We start from the raw sequence: 17,175 nt of genomic DNA, 5'->3' as shown, positions 1-17,175 counted from the left end.
GAAAGCTCAAAAAAGGAAACTAAGTGGGTGTGCATCCAACTTTCTTTCTCACCAAGACCTAGGGCACTTTGAGGAAGCCCATCATTGGAATATACAAGCCAAGTTCTATAATGAAAATTCCCACTAGTATATGAAAGTGACAACATAGGAGACTCTCTATCATGAATATCATGGTGCTACTTTGAAGCACAAGTGTGGTAAAAGGATAGTAGCATTGCCCCTTCTCTCTTTTTCTTTATTTTTTATGTTTTAGCCTTTCCCCCCCTTTTTATGGCCTCTTTTTTCTCTTTTTTCATCCGGAGTCTCATCCCGACTTGCGGGGGAATCATAGTCTCCATCATCCTTTCCTCACTAGGACAATGTCTAATAATGAAGATCATCACACTTTTATTTACTTACAACTCAAGAATTACAAATCAATACTTAGAACATAATATGACTCTATATGAATGCCTTCGGCAGTGTACCGGGATGTGCAATGACTCATGAGTGACATGTATGAAAATTATGAACGGTGGCTTTGCCACAAATACAATGTCAACTACATGATCATGCAAAGAAATATGACAATGATGGAGTGTATCATAATAAATGGAACGGTGGAAAGTTGCATGGCAATATATCTCGGAATGGCTATGGAAATGCCATAAAAGGTAGGTATGGTGGCTATTTTGAGGAAGTTATATGGTGGGTGTATGGTACCGGTGAAAGTTGCGCGGTACTAGATAGGCTAGCAATGGTGGAGGGGTGAGAGTGCGTATAATCCATGGACTCAACATTAGTCATAAAGAACTCACATACTTATTGCAAAAATCTATTAGTTATCGAAATGAAGTACTACGTGCATGCTCCTAGGGGGATAGATTGGTAGGAAAAGACCATCGCTCGTCCCCGAACGCCACTCATTAGGAAGACAATCAATAAATAAATCATGCTCCAACTTCATCACATAACGGTTCACCATACGTGCATGCTACGGGAATCACAAACTTTAGCACAAGTATCTCTCAAATTCAGAACTACTCTACTAGCATGACTCTAATATCAGCATCTTGATATCTCAAAACAATCATAAAGAATCAAACTTCTCATAGTATTCAATGCACTTTTATGAAAGTTTTTATTATACCCATCTTGGATGCCCATCATATTGCGACTAATTTTATAACCAAAGAAAATTACCATGCTGTTCTAAAAGACTCTCAAAATAATTTAAGCGAAGCATGAGAGTTCATCAATTTCTGTAAAATAAAACCACCGCCGTGCTCTAAAAAGATATAAGTGAAGAATTAGAGCAATATTCACTACAAAAAAAGACACACCCGTGACATTTTGGGCCGAACGAATTTTTTTTCTGTCATACTTATGACACTTCTATGACGATAATTGTGACAAAACCTGGTATCATCATAGATGTGGTGGGCTCCTACTTCTATGACAAAAAATCATGACAGAAAATTGGCTTTTCGTCCTGGGCGGGCCGGAGACGTAGCTGCATGACATTATTTGGGTCGTCCATGACGAAAAAAACCATGGTAGAAGCGAGGGCGAGGAAAATTTCGGCGAGTTCCCGGTTACGGTGGGTGGTCAAGAGCCAAGCGATGCGTGTTTCTCTCGTACACGTACGCGCGTGTGTGCGAGGCGTTGGCTCTAACTGAACCCAAGAGAGGCGTTGGGCTCTAACTGAACCCGAGCGATTGGACTGCAGGCTACGCGTTACTGAACCCGAGCGATCGATCGATGGCTGTTAACTAAACCAGATTGAGCGATTCCTTCACTACTGCTGCTAACTGAAGCCGATATATGCTACCTCTGGATGAATAGTGAGCATTGCAGGGGGGGGGGTTGGATGAAAAGTGAGCGGTGGGGGTGGATGAACAGGACCTCGTGGCGTTGCCTCTGGATGAACAAGATCCCAATCGATTGAGCCGGTTGGGGCTGGATGAACAGGATCCCGTGGTGGGCTGGATGAATAGGACGGCCCCGTGGAGGGCTGGATGAACAGTAGACGGTGGAGGGGTGGATGAACAGTAGCCCGTGGAGGGGTGGTTGAATAGGAGCCCGTGGAGAGGGGTGGTTGAACAGTAGTCGGTGGAGTAGCGCGCGGTGGAGGCTGGATGAACAGGAGCCCGTGGATGAACAGTCACAGGTGGAGGCTGGAGGAGGTCGACAATGGATGAACAGTGGCCCGTGGAGGCTGGAGGAGGTCGACGGTGGAGATGAACAGTATCTCGTGGAGTCCCATTTTGCGGTACGCCACACCCTCCCGATGAGCAGGACCCCCGTTTCGATCGTAGCGCTCCAACACAAGTCCGTTTCGTCCGTTTTGCGGTACGCCACACCCCTCCCGATCAACAGGACCCTGTTTTGACCATAGGAGGTCCAACACAAGTCCGTTTCCTCCGTTTTACGGTACGCCAGACCCCTCCCGATGAACAGGATCCCGTTTCGAACGTGGCCGGTCGAACACAAGGCCGTTTCCTCCGTCCTACGGTACGCCAGGCCTCGTTTCCAACGCCTGTTCCATCCAAGTTGGTTGGATCCCACACGTTATGTTGCCTCCTGATGAACATGACGCATTCCGTTGCCTCCCGATGAACACGACGCATTCCATTGCCTCAACATGAACATGACGCCGACGCAGTTTCTCCGTTCCGACCCATCCATGTACACGAGGCCTGGCCGTACGTATGCGCGAGTAGGCATTCGAGACCCTGCCCGTATGTACGTGCGTGACCGTATTTACTTTATTACACCCTGGCCGTTGTACGTACTTGTACATGCTACGTGCACGCCTCTACTACGACACGTGCGCGCCTCTACTAAGACACGTGTGCTCCTCTACATCTACCAGTATGTACATACACGCTTCGACCAGGTGGGTCCCGACTATCAGGCACTTCCTTGGGTGCGAAGATGTAGATGGTGGGTCCCAGCAGTCAGGGGGGCAAATCGTTTTTTCTTCCTCGGACGCACTTCCTTGCGTGCGAAGATGTAGCTGGTGGGTCCCAGCAGTCAGGGGGCGAATCATTTTTTTCATGAAATATGGTGGCCCATCCGGTGGGTCTCCGCTGTCAAGTGGAGGAATAATTATTTTGCGCATAATAAGAAGGCACTTCCTTGCGGCTGCCATGGACCCAGCTGTCAGCCTCTCCATGTACAGTACTCTTCCGATGGAAGTCGGTCATTGACCACATTGACCATGCCGCGCCAAGAGCACCACGGCGGTGGATGATGGCGAGGCCTAGGAAGGGGACGACGCGGAGCCGGGGAAGACACAGTAGTGGATGCGCACGCGAAGAGGAGTACGAGGGTTCACTGGTTCGGCTGCGGTGTGAGGCTGCCGTCGCTGCAGAATAACAGGGGGTGTGGGTGAGTAGAGGGATGGCCTCGCCAGCGGTGGGAGTAGTAGGGGGCAGTGAGGCTTCCGCGGCATCACAACCGGCCACGGGAGGCAGGAGCATCTGGCACGACCAGCGCTGCTTTGGGCGGCTGGAGCACGAAGACCAGAGGTTGAAGAAACACTACGGCCGTTGGATGGACATCGTACGGTCACTGGAGCTAGAATCGTTCATATTGACTAAGTTAACAAAGCCCTCCATCCCCGTCAACTTAGTAGGCCCACAAGTCAGCCTCCCACCAAGGTGAGTCCCAGCTAGCAGGGGGAGTATTCATTTTTTTGTGTGTAATAAGGAGGCATTTCCGGTGGGTCCGAGCTGACAGTGGGGGGAATGTTTTTTTCGTGAAATACAGAGGCCCTTCCGGTGCGTCCCAGCTATCAGGTGGAGGAATCATTATTTTGCGCATAATAAGGAGGCATTTCCCTGTGTGGGCCCCTACTCTCAGCCTCTTCCGATGGCTGTTGTTTGTTGACCATGTTGACCTCGCCGCGCCGAGAGCACAAATGCGGTTGACGAGGGTGAGGCCTAGGAAGAGAACCACCCGGAGCCGGCGAAGCCACCACAGCGGATGCCCATGCTGAGGGGAGTACGAGTGCTGACAGGTCGGCTGCGGGGTGAGACTGAGGTCGCCGGAAAATAACAGGATGTGTGGGTGGTTAGAGGGATGGCCTGGCGGCAGCACATCCAACCACGGGAGGAGGGAGCAGGCAGTCCTGCCGGCGCTGATTTGGGCGGCTGGAACAGGAAGATCAGAGATTGAAGAAGCACGGAGGCCGTTGGATGGACATCCAACAGTCACTGCTGTGTGTTGACTAAGTTGACAAAGCCTTGCGCATGCGTCAAATTTTTTTTAGGACAGCGTCATCGTCAACCTAGTAGTCCCAGAAGTCAGCCTCCAAATCTATGGAAAACAGCATACAACCCATTAGCCATTATTTTCAATAATTTACAGCCCATTTGCTAATTCTTAAGGATATTTGAAGCCCATATTCTTTTTGTTAGCATTACAGACCATATATTCTGGGCACTGCTAAAAAATTCAATGAAATTTTGCATATTTCGGTGGTGTCCGAACTCTTTTAATCACGAAATTTCGAGTCACGTTAAAAATAATTTTCCAAAAATTATATCAAAATAAAATTCAAAAAACAATTCTCCGCAAAAAAGTGAATGAAATTTAGAATCTTAACTAGCAAGATGCCCGTTCGTTGCACGGAACATGAAGATGCATTTGTATGAGTAGTTTATCTTGTGGGAGAAAAGATGATATTTTAATGTAATTGCCAGTTGGTTTTGGTTTTTATAAGAGTAGAGAGTAGAGAAATCCTGAAAAATGATATTTTAATGCAATTGCCGGTTGGCTTTGGTTTAAAAATTTACAGCCCATTTCTTACAACTTATAGCCCATTTTCTGGAGAAGCGCATTTCTTACAACTTACATCCCTCCTCGTCTTGAAAGATTTGCAGCCCAGCAGGGCTAAGAAAAGCAAGTAGGCGTTGGTTTTGGTATTCTCCAAAAAAAGAACTGGGCTAGCCAATTTCATAAAGAAAAAATATATCAACTAGGCTCGTCATGTTCTTAATAAAAGCGTAAGCATGGGCTAGACGGGCCACATCCCCCGCACAACACGCAGTTGAGCTCCGTCTCTGAAACTAAATAACAACTGGGCGAGCTGCTGGGTCCCTGGTGTTATCCGCTCGTTGTGTAATTTTCTTGTTTATTGACAACATTGACAATGGCGTGGGACCTAGTTGTCAAACAATTAGGAGGAAGTATTTTTATGGCTTGTAATAACGAGGCACCTGCTTGCGAAATGCAATGACCCTGGTGGGTCCCTACTGTCAGCCTCTCCACGTACAGTCATCTCCTGATTCCTCTTGGTTGTTGACCATGTTGACAACGCCAGACGGCGGCGGGCACAGCAAATGAACCAAGGCGGAGAACGAGGAAGGGAACGAACAACAGCCGTGGAAGGTGCGGTAGTGTAGTGGCAGGTGGAGGGGAGTACGAGGGCAACAACATGCAACTCAAGCATACAAATGGTACAAAAAGCCCAAGGATTAATTGTTCATCAAATTTTTAGACAAAACCAAGATTGAACATGACAGTAACATCTAACCCAACCACTCTTTTTTGCAGTCACAAACAAATGGATCGGTCTGATGCATAAAATCAACATCCTGTGCAAAAAAAGTTATTTCAGGATGACTACAACTTGTTGTAAATAGAAGCCGAGCACGTTTAGAAGCTCATTTGTCCACCTGAAAATTCTTTTTTTGCTGTTCAACATGTCCGTCCGTGAGAAATCTCTTGCGGTAAAAATTAAGCCTCATGGACAATAGTAACCTCGCATTCAATAGGAAGAATGTGACAAAGCTTCTGTTTGCCTGGTTGGATGCATATCGTTCCATCGTTATTGTCCTCAAACGAATGTCATGAGAACTGAGAAAATCCTTGTGCTTATTACGCCACCGATTGGTTATACGTTTTTCTGCATGTGGTTCTGCCTAAGTAGACATCAAGATTGAAAACAGTTAAGGTATGAAAAAAGAGTATGTCAAAAGAACGTCAGCTGAACAGTTAATTCTAGTACAATATATACGGGCTTTCAATGTGCATGAAATCATCACCTCTATGTATAAATTCTCCAGAGATTGAAAGCATCGCAACAAGCCAATAATTATGTCCAAATCAAAACTATACATTCTGATATATATATATGATCTTGACAGAATCCAGCAGCATTGATAGGCTATCAATGGACGAACTCTTCATTCAGCATATAACATAATATTAGTACCCAAAGTGTACTCCAAGATGATATAAAACTTACGCGCACAAATGAAAAATGCAGCATATGATTACAAATGTGTAGATGATAATATACTGTACCTGAAAAAGTGAGGAGCGAAACACCAACTTGTCGTGATCATTAAATGGATCATGAATTACACCCATGGTCTCCAGTTTGGGTACAGAGACGATAGATATTTGCGAAGGTTTATAACAATAATGAAGGAGCAACCTTTGAAGTGAAGGGGCATCTTCGATGATGAGCTGCCATCCTTCAAAACAAATTCCAATGCTTTTAAGGTGAGGCGACTTTATTTGGAGACAACTGATAGGGATTTCTATTCCCAAAACAATTAGCAAGAGCTCCAGGGCAGGGCAACTGGAGTGGATGATGCTGTGCAGTGAGGCCTCCGACAGATAAACCACCACTAGAGAAAGTTTTTTTAGCAGTGGGAGTCGAAGCAGTTGTACCAGATCATCTGGTAGATGGCACCGGGCGAAGGTGGCAGTGTGGAGAGAGGAGGAAAACCGCGAGATGGAGAACGATGGTGTGGGCATGAATTCTTGGTGTGTTCGTGGTATGAAACTTTTGTGGTAATGGTACAACTCAAACTGCTAGAGTTTTCCGAATTCAGGGGATGTCAGCCAAGCGTCCACCTTGCCGGGTATGGACAGCAGATAGCGTGTCGGGATGCAGAGGCATTGAACGGGGCCCTGCTGGTGAGAAGAGACGATGGCTCTGAGGAGATCAAATTCAGGAAGGACATATATCTGACGACAGTCGAGATTGAGGGGCGCGGTGCGCCATAGAGGGCGCCATCGAGTTGAGAGGACTTGTGTGCGGCAGCAATCCTTGGTGGGGAGACGCGAGATGATCTCCTCAAGGATGACGTCCGGGAGATCGCTAATGCGGTCCACCGAAGATTCTACCGGTTCCTCAGATCCGGGTGGGGGGGGGGGGAGGGGGGCTTGCCACTTCTCCCCGCGCTACCGGGTGCGGGATCTACAACCGGCATCGCCGCTGGCGGGAGCCTCGTCTTCTTGGCGCTGGGGCCAACCGACTCCGTTTTCCTTGTGGGCCTCGTGCCGAGCTCACGGGTTTGAGCAGAGTAGCCAGAGACGAGCCTAGTGGCAGTGCGAGTGGGGAAGAAGGAGGGCTGGGGATTTCTGTAGGAGTGGAAGAAGAGGAGCAGGCATTCTATATGAGTGAGGAAGAAGGTGAGCGGGGATTTTCTGGACGAGTGAGGAAGACTGGGGAGCGGGGAGAACTGGGGGGGGGGGAGACGGAAGTGGGAGAGCAAGCTGTTCGTGTTTATAAGGCCCGCTGCACTAACTACTTGCTTTTTCCCAAGAACCGCTCTCTTCTTTTGCGTTGTTACATTGGAGCTGGCGCATGGAATTGGCTGACTGGCCATGCATGCAGGATGCATGTGCCCGCCGGCCACTGCATGCGCCTGGTTTGTTACTAGGCCTATTTAATAGGGTGGTTATGGAGTAAATTAAGGAGATTTATTTTCTCTGTGTGCATCTACCAAATTAGAGGATGCGGTACTGGATGCAGACACTCACATTAAACTAAGCTTCAGAAGATACGGTATGCATACTAACATTTAGAAGAACAAAAGTTCAGCATGTCTATGCATCTCAATGATTCACCATACTATAACCAATACAAACCTGTGAGAAGGTGTAGGACCTTGAAGTATGTCTAGAGGGGGGGTGATTAGACTACTTGACCAATAAAAACTTAACCTTTTCCCAATTTTATAGTTTGGCAGATTTTAGCTACTTTAGGACAACTCAAGCAATCATCACACTATTCAGGCAAGCATGCAAAGAGTATATAGGCAGCGGAAATTAAAGCATGCAACTTGCAAGAAAGTAAAGGGAAGGGTTTGGAGGATTCAAACGCAATTGGAGACACGGATGTTTTTGGCGTGGTTCCGATAGGTGGTGCTATCGTACATCCACGTTGATGGAGACTACAACCCACGAAGGGTAACGATTGCGCGAGTCCACGGAGGGCTCCACCCACGAAGGGTCCACGAAGAAGCAACCTTGTCTATCCCACCATGGCCGTCGCCCATGAAGGAGTTGCCTCACTAGCGGTAGATCTTCACGAAGTAGGCGATCTCCTTGCCCTTACAAACTCCTTGGTTCAACTCCACAATCTTGTCGGAGGCTCCCAAGTGACACCTAGCCAATCTAGGAGACACCACTCTCCAAGAAGTAACAAATGGTGCGTTGATGATGAACTCTTTGCTCTTGTGCTTCAAAGGATAGTCTCCCCAACACTCAACTCTCTCTCATAGGTTTTGGATCTGGTGGAAAGAAGATTTGAGTGGAAAGCAACTTGGGGAAGGCTAGAGATCAATATTCATATGGTAGGAATGGAATATCTTGGTCTCAACACATGTGTAGGTGGTTCTCTCTCAGAAATGGTAAGTTGGAAGTGTAGGTTCGTTCTGATGGCTCTCTCCACGAATGAAGAGGAGGTGGAGGGGTATTTATAGCCTCCACACAAAATCTAACCATTACACATAATTTACCAAACTCGGTGGGACCGATTCAACAGACTCGGTCGGACCGATTTAGTAAACCTAGTGACTGTTAGTGATTTTCTGTGGGACTGACATGCATCTCGGTGAGACCGATTCGGTTAGGGTTAGGGCATAACGTAATCTCGGTAAGACCGATTACACAAACTCGGTGAGACCGATTTGGTAATAAGCTTTCCAGAGAGTTGGTCAGGTAAACTCGGTGGGACCGATTTGCTCTTTTCATTGAGACCAAAATGTTACAAAAAGGAAACAGAGAGTTTACATTGCAATCTCGGTGGGACCGATCGCTCACTTCGGTTAGACCGAAATGTTACGAAGGGAAACAGAGATATTACAATCCCATCTCGGTGAGACCGAGATCCCTATCGGTAAGACTGATTTGCTTAGGGTTTGTGGCAGTGGCTATGACTTTTGGAATCGGTGGCGCCGGATAGGAAGAACCGGTGTGACCGATTTTTGCTTTGGGTTTAGGTCATTTGTGGATGTGGGAAAGTAGCTGAGGGTTTTGGAGCATATCACTAAGCACATGAAGCAAGAGGCTCATTAAGCAACACCTCATCCCTCCTTGATAGTATTGGCTTTTCCTATAGACTCAATGTGATCTTGGATCACTAAAATATAAAATGAAGAGTCTTGAGCTTTTGAGCTTGAGCCAATCCTTTGTCCTTAGTATTTTGAGGGATCCACTTTCATCATCCATGCCATGCCATTCATTGAGCTTTCCTGAAATAATAGTCTTGGAATAGCATTAGCTCAATGAGCTATATGTTGTTATGAATTACCAAAACCACCTAGGGATAGTTGCACTTTCAATCTCCCCCTTTTTGGTAATTGATGACAACATATAGATCAAAGCTTCAACAAATGATAATAAGATTGAATAACATTGTCGCTTTGAGAAGTATGTGATAAGCAAGAGCTCCCCCTAAATTTGTGCATAGTTTAAGATTTTCTTTGGACTGCAAATGCACAATGAATTAGGCTCATGGGTTACTCTTCCATGTCACATACATCTTGGTGGAGCGCTCAAAATAATAAACATTGAATACATGCACTCATCACCAAGCATAGTGAATGATCACATAGGATAGATAAGATACTAACATCAAACATGCATAAGTGTAGCTTATGATCAAACACATGATCATCAATATCTCACAAGCATAGTATCTCAGGCAATCAAAAGCAAACAAGTTTAACCACCAAATAAAAGTAAGAGAGAACAAAAGCAACACACTCTCTCTTGAAGCCTATGATCTATACATTTTTCTCCCCCTTTGGCAACAAGTTACCAAAAAGTTCATAGAAAATGCATAGTGCTAGATCGACTCTCAGGCTTGATCTTCAGGTGGTGGTGTCCAGATAACTCCAAGAACGAAGGCTTCAGTTGAAGTAGAGGGTGCTGGAGTGGATGCTGGAGCTAGTTGCACTGGAACTGTAGGGGCTGTAGCCGGTGCAGATGTCGTTGCTCTATTGTCTGTCACAGGCACTGCAACTGACCTCTGGGCTCTGGGCACTCTGGCAAACACATTAGTTGTAGTATTGCCCTGCCTCTCCTGCATATCATCCTGCAGTTGCTCTACCACTGATTGAATCCCAGTTATTTTGACATCAAGGTCATGGAATTTGAGTTCCATGATTCTCTCCAGGCTCTCCTGATTCTGAGTGAGGGTGGCCAGTCCCTTCTCAATCCTCAGTGTTGATGCTATCAAGTAACCAAGCTGCTCCTGCTTGTTCTTCAAGAAATATTCAGATGCCTCCTCTTGAGTTGGCATCCTGGCAGCCTTCTCCTTCTTTGCCTTCTCCTTCTTCTCTTGAGCTTGAACTGATGTTGGATCATTCTCATTCATGACAACCTCATTGTCCTCAAAGTCTGGATAAAGTGGAAAGTGTTCCCTATCCAATTGATATTTCCCTTTGCCCATCTTTGAGTTTATCAACTCCTGAATCTGAGGGGCATATCCACAGCTCCTCTTCTGATCTGCTGCAGTCCTCTTAATGGTTTCAATCATAAGGCTCATGACTTTAAACTTTTGTGGCACATCAAACACATGCAACATGTTGATGGCATGCCCTCTGATCATGTTATGGTCACCAGACTTGGGCAACAGAGTGTGCCTCAGAATCCAATTGATGGTTGGCAACCCTGACAGCAGAAAGTGGACTGATCCAAACTTGTGAGTCTCAACTGCCTTGTCTGGGATCTCCTTATACATGTGAGCCATGGAATTGTGATCCATCTTCTTCTTTGCATAGATATCCAGGTCATCCTCATTTTCCTTAGGGGAATTTATCAGACTTGCCCATTCTTCATCTTCTTCTTGTCCTGAGCACCTTCATCCTCTGATTCAATTGTAAACTTCATTGTTTCTCCAGTAGGAACTTTCTTGGGTTTGGAAGAAGTGACTTTCTTCTCAGGTGCCTCTTTGGGTTCTGTCTGTGCTGGAACTTGAGTGGACTTTCTGGCCTTGGGCATTGGTGTCCTCTTGGCAGGAACTTTCTTTTTCAGTCCAGGCTTTGTTCTATGTGCAGAGCCATATTCCTTCTTGAGCACCACTTTCTTGGAAGTAGCCTCATCTTCTTCAGCTTTGTAGTCCTCATCCTCCGAGTCTGAAGTTCTCTTCCTCCTTTGCCTGGTAGCAGCCTTAGGCAGGTTGCTTGGAGTGTTTCTGCTCCCTTCATCTGTACTTGAGGGACTAGTGCCCTCACTCAAGTCCATCTGCTCTTCTGACCTGTTCTGGCTATCACTCTGGTCTGACATGCTACAAACGCTGACTACTGACCCTGTGAAGAGTTATAGATGAAATAGAATGGATGAGCATCACAAAATGCAGAGATTTTTGCAAAAGAATGATTCAAAAATTCAGTTTTAGTTTTCCACAGAAAGCATTTTGGATCAACCGATTTTCAAACTCGGTGATACCGAAGCAGTTTTGGAACCTTAACTAATGATCTCGGTCGGACCGAGTCACAGTTTGGTGGCACCGAGACTGCTAGGGTTTCACAGAATCCTAAAATCGGTCGCACGATTAGTAATTCTCGGTTAGACGGAGAGTCACTAGTGCAATGGCATATGCCAAATCGGTGAGACCGAGTTTTTCAACTCGATGGGTCCGAGATGGTTTCGGCGGAAATCTAACCCTAAAATTTTGAATCCCATCTAATCTACGGACTACATTGAGTGGATAGGATTGTTTCAATCGTGGCAAGAATCAATAAGAATACAATGTGCAAGGAATCAGATGTCGATAGCACAATGATCGAGTCCATACCCTAACTTGGCGGTGGACTCGCTACGGCGGCAACGGTGGGGGCGAAATCCGTTGATGGCGGCGGAGACTAGCTACTGGAGGCTGCTGGCGACGAGGAGACGATCCGGAGACCTTCGATGGCGGAGTGAGCTATTGCGCGGGCGAAGGGGTTTCGGAGAAATTTCCAAAATTTTGCCCGTGACTATATATAGCCTGACCCTGTCGGTGTGACCGAGTGGAACAACTCGGTGGCACCGAGATGCATAACTGTGTACAGTTACAGCAAATCGGTGTGACCGAAAAGTTCAAATCGGTTGCATCGAGATTGAAAACTTAGATCAACTTAATGATCTCGGTAGGACCAAAATTTAGGAATCGGTCAGACCGAGAGTCACAAAGAGGTTTTGGAAGTTTAAGTTTATGACAAATCGGGGACTCCGAGTGCTCCTCACACAGAGTGGTTCGAATCTGACTTGATCAAATTTTGTGATGTAGCATGAATAGAGTTTGAGACGAGAAAAGCATAGATAGCTAAAGAAGGTTCTTAGGCATTCTTGTCCATCCACTTGGCAAAAAGAAAAGAAACCAAACAATCAAAACAACAAGTGGATGTCCTTGAATGAGTGAAATATGCACCAACATGCTCACACAATAAAATGGCAAATGAAATATGTGGAAAAGCATGCACAACCAATTCTAGCATCTATCAAGCAATTGGCGATGACTAGGTCATCTATATATGAGTATATTGACTTAGGAGTCAAATGAGAACATTTGATCATAGGTCATACTCATCGTTTAAGCTCAAGTGGGGTCACCACTTTTACATAATGCATTGATGTGTTCACACCATTAGAGTTGCTTTGACTCAATTCTTAGAGTTAAGCTCCCCCTAGATGTGAGATCCCCCCTTAGAGGGATGAACTAACCTTGGGTTTTGTCGATGATGACTTCATGTAGGTGTTGAAGATGTGGATGCTCAATGTTGATGTAGATCATTTGGAGCAATCCTTTGGAGTGAGTTGCACTTTCAACTTACCTACATGGGTTAGTCCCACAAGGAACAAACAAGGATATCCATAGACATAGAGTGAAGCACACACAAGATGATGTCCATGAAATCATTAGGTTACCTTGTCCCTTGCCTTACCAACATGAGGGTTTGTGACTCCTTGAATTAGTGCAAGATGTGGAAGTTGATTGCACTTGTTCTTGCCATGATGATATGAGTGAAGAATGTTGGCGGAGTCACCCTCAAGAACTCTCTAGTTCTTCTTCTTCGGAATCCACATCATCTTGATGGGAATCCTTGGAGTTGTAGTTGTACTTGATGAAGTAGAACTTGAAGTTGTCCTGGGGACCCACTTGAACGAGGCTTTAGGTGCTTCTTCAAATGCATCAATCTCTTCTTGAAGCTTGTCCTTGCCTTTGTTCTTGTGGTCTTGTGGTGGAAGATCATCTTGAGCTTGTGTTCCCTTGAAGGAAGTAGGATCATACTTCACTTGTTGAGGAACAAACTTCGTCTTGGGGTATTGATCTTCTTCCCACTCAACTCCATTGGCATTGAACTTTCGTTCAAAACCAACACTTTGATTCTTTCGGTGCCTTCCTTGCTTGCGTACAATTTCCTTGAATTGCTTACTCCCGGCAAGGCTCTTGTAAACACCTTTCTCTATGATTCCCTTCAATAAGCTATTTTCTTGCTCAAGTGTAACTTGGCTAAGAGAATCATTAGTGGAATCAAGAGAACTACTAGAAGCAACAATATTAGATTTGACATTATTATTGTTACTACTAGAGGAAGTATCTTTCTTGTACTTGTTACTAGACTTGACTTGAGGCATGTAAGTAGATAAGAGTAAACGCTTGGCAATGTAAGAAGAACTTTTCTTGAGGAGATCATCATTGATTGCTTTTAAGAACTCATGCTCTTGGTCAAGATTGAGCTTTTCAAAGCGTAACTTCTCATGAGCCCTTAAAAGTTCTCGATGATCTTCGTAGATAGTTTCATGAGCTAACTTAAGAGTGCTTAGTTCTTTAGTTAGAAGCTCAATCTTCTCCTTATCATGGTCATTCGTTTTATCTTGATTAGCATGATTAATCGACGTTTCATCATAGTATTTATCACTAGAGTTGTCACCAAGTAAATCATCATCCACAAGCAAGTCATCTTCATCACTATTGAAATCAACATACTCAGGATGTGTTACCTTTGGACCTTTGGCCATGAAGCATCTTACAACACCTTCATTTGGTGAATCAAATATGTCGTAGGAGTTGGTTGACACAAGTGCTAGACCGGCAACACCTTCATCTTGAGTATATTCGGAGTCGGAGTGATAGCTTCTCTCGGAGTGATTGTCGGAGTAGGAGCCGGATACCCATTCACCAACATGAGCTTGATGTCTTCGTTTTGTGTAACTCCTTGATGACTTGTCCTTCCTTTCCGAATCCTTGCTTCTCCGTGAGGGTCTTCGTTCATAACGATCATCTCTACTCCTCCTCTCTCTTGGTGGTGATTCTTCTCTTTTGCTCCTTCTTCTTGGAGAATCTTCTCTTCTTTTGTAGGGTGCCGTACACTCATTGGAATAGTGTCCGGGTCTCTTGACTAGAAGATCTTTTGTCATTATAAGACCTTGACTTGGAGCTTCTTTCTTTGCTTCTACTCTTGTAGAATTTGTTGAAGTTCTTCACCATTAAGCTCAATTCTTCATTGAAGGTTTGTCTCTCACTTGATGATGTGGGGGCTTCACTTGAGGCTTTGTAAGCACAACTTGACTTGTTTTGAAGTTCCTCCTTATCCTTGAGTGACATATCATGAGCAACAATTCTTCCAATGACTTCCGTTGGCTTGAGATCTTTGTAGTTTGGCATCATTTGGATCAATGTGCACACGGTATGATACTTTCCATCCAATGCTCTTAGGATCTTCTTGATGATGAATTTGTCGGTCATCTCTTCACTCCCTAAGCCGGCAATCTCATTTGTGATAAGAGCAAGCCTAGAGTACATTTCAGCGACACCTTCAACATCCTTCATTTTGAACTTGTCAAGCTGACTTTGGAGCACATCCAACTTGGATTCCTTAACGGATTCAGTACCTTCATGCATATCAATCAAAGTATCCCAAATTTCCTTTGCATTCTCAAGACGGCTGATTTTGTTGAATTCTTCGGGGCACAATCCGTTAAAGATGATATCACAAGCTTGAGCGTTGTATTGCAACATCTTCAATTCTTCCGCGTTAGCTTCACGGTTCGGTTCTCTCCCATCAAAGAATTAACCTTGCAAGCCAATACAAATAATTGCCCAAACGGCGGGGTTATGTCTGAGAATATGCATTTTCATCTTATGCTTCCAACTAGCAAAATTAGTACCATCAAAGTAAGGACCTCTACAGTGATAATTTCCCTCGCTAGACGCCATACTCTCCTAGGTTGTGAAACCAAGGCTATTACCACCAAAAGCTAGGGAAATCAAAGCAAATGGAGATCAAAGCTCTGATACCACTTATAGGACCTTGAAGTATGTCTAGAGGGGGGGTGATTAGACTACTTGACCAATAAAAACTTAACCTTTACCCAATTTTATAGTTTGGCAGATTTTAGCTACTTTAGGACAAGTCAAGCAATCATCACACTATTCAAGCACGCATGCAAAGAGTATATTGGCAGCGGAAATTAAAGCATGCAACTTGCAAGAAAGTAAAGGGAAGGGTTTGGAGGATTCAAACGCAATTGGAGACACAGATGTTTTTGGCGTGGTTCCGATAGGTGGTGCTATCGTACATCCACGTTGATGGAGACTTCAACCCACGAAGGGTAATGGTTGCGCGAGTCCACGGAGGGCTCCACCCACGAAGGGTCCACGAAGAAGCAACCTTGTCTATCCCACCATGGCCGTCGCCCACGAAGGACTTGCCTCACTAGCGGTAGATCTTCATGAAGTAGGCGATCTCCTTGCCCTTAAAAACTCCTTGGTTCAACTCCACAATCTTGTCGGAGGCTCCCAAGTGACACCTAGCCAATCTAGGAGACACCACTCTCCAAGAAGTAAAAAATGGTGCGTTGATGATGAACTCCTTGCTCTTGTGCTTCAAATGATAGTCTCCCCAACACTCAACTCTCTCTCATAGGTTTTGGATCTGGTGGAAAGAAGATTTGAGTGGAAAGCAACTTGGGGAAGGCTAGAGATCAAGATTCATATGGTAGGAATGGAATATCTTGGTCTCAACACATGAGTAGGTGGTTCTCTCTCAGAAATGGTAAGTTGGAAATGTAGGTTCATTCTGATAGCTCTCTCCACGAATGAAGAGGAGGTGGAGGGGTATTTATAGCCTCCACACAAAATCTAACCGTTACACATAATTTACCAAACTCGGTGGGACCGATTCAACAGACTCGGTCGGACCGATTTTGTAAACCTAGTGACCGTTAGTGATTTTCGGTGGGACTGACATGCATCTCGGTGAGACCAATTCGGTTAGGGTTAGGGCATAACGTAATCTCGGTAAGGCCGATTACACAAACTTGGTGAGACCGATTTGGTAATAAGCTTTCCAGAGAGTTGGTCAGGTAAACTCGGTGGGACTGATTTGCTCTTTTCGGTGAGACCGAAATGTTACAAAAAGGAAACAGAGAGTTTACATTGCAATCTCGGTGGGACCGATTGCTCACTTCGGTTAGACCGAAACGTTACGAAGGGAAACAGAGAGATTACAATCCCATCTCGGTGAGACCGAGATCCCTATCGGTAAGACCGATTTGCTTAGGGTTTGTGGTAGTGGTTATGACTTTTGGAATCGGTGGCGCCGGATAGGAAGAATCGGTGTGACCGATTTTGGCTTTGGGTTTAGGTCATTTGTGGATGTGGGAAAGTAGCTGAGGGTTTTGGAGCATATCACTAAGAACATGAAGCAAGAGGCTCATTAAGCAACACCTCATCCCTCCTTGATAGTATTGGCTTTTCCTATATACTCAATGTGATCTTGGATCACTAAAATATAAAATGAAGAGTCTTGAGCTTTTGAGCTTGAGCCAATCCTTTGTCCTTAGTATTTTGAGGGATCCACTTTCATCATCCATGCCATGCCATTCATTGAGCTTTCCTGAAATAATAGTCTTGGAATAGCATTAGCTCAATGAGCTATATGTTGTTATGAATTACCA

Source organism: Triticum aestivum, chromosome 7B, assembly GCF_018294505.1.
Source record: "Triticum aestivum cultivar Chinese Spring chromosome 7B, IWGSC CS RefSeq v2.1, whole genome shotgun sequence".
In the NCBI taxonomy this organism is placed as follows: domain Eukaryota; kingdom Viridiplantae; phylum Streptophyta; class Magnoliopsida; order Poales; family Poaceae; genus Triticum; species Triticum aestivum.
Note: the sequence above shows the minus strand (reverse complement) of the source record.